This window comes from Etheostoma spectabile, chromosome 24 (assembly GCF_008692095.1).
Source record: "Etheostoma spectabile isolate EspeVRDwgs_2016 chromosome 24, UIUC_Espe_1.0, whole genome shotgun sequence".
In the NCBI taxonomy this organism is placed as follows: Eukaryota; Metazoa; Chordata; class Actinopteri; order Perciformes; family Percidae; genus Etheostoma; species Etheostoma spectabile.
The window spans coordinates 6790550-6791054 of NC_045756.1; the positions used below are offsets into that span (position 1 = coordinate 6790550).

A 505-nucleotide genomic window follows, 5' to 3' on the forward strand; every position below is an offset into this window, starting at 1 on the left:
TTTTCCAGAGTTTGAGGCTTTTCCTGACTTTCCCACAGCCAGAGCACGTGCACCTGCACCTGCACCTACAGCTGTACCTGCACCTGCACCTGCACCTGCACCTGCATCTGCACCTGCAGCCAGTAAGATCCATTTCATTTATAATTGTTTTATCTGATTCAATTCAATGTAATTTTATTAGTTGTATCAAAGCATAAAAAGAGTTATCTTACAAAACTTTACAGATGGAGTAGGTCTAGATCACACTATAATTTACAAAGACCCAACAATTCCAGCAATTCCCCCTAGAGCAAGCATTTAGTGTGACAGTGGTGAGGAAAAACTCCTTTTAGGAAGAAACCTGGGATAGACCCGGGCAATTGATGGGCGGTGTCTGCCGGTACCCATTAGAGGTCTAATGATCATTGGCAATAACAGATACAATAAAGATAACGAAACTATGACTAGAAATTGCCTAGCAACGGGAACGCTGGCGAGATTGACGCCGCTCCGTCTGGCTTGTTTG

The 505-nt window shown here is 43.8% G+C and overlaps 1 protein-coding gene across 1 annotated transcript in view; it reads left to right on the forward strand.

Moving 5' to 3' along the window:
- LOC116674250 (coagulation factor XIII A chain-like) overlaps nucleotides 1-505 on the forward strand; it is a 32082-nt gene that overhangs the window by 8896 nt on the left and 22681 nt on the right. The window lies entirely within an intron of this gene.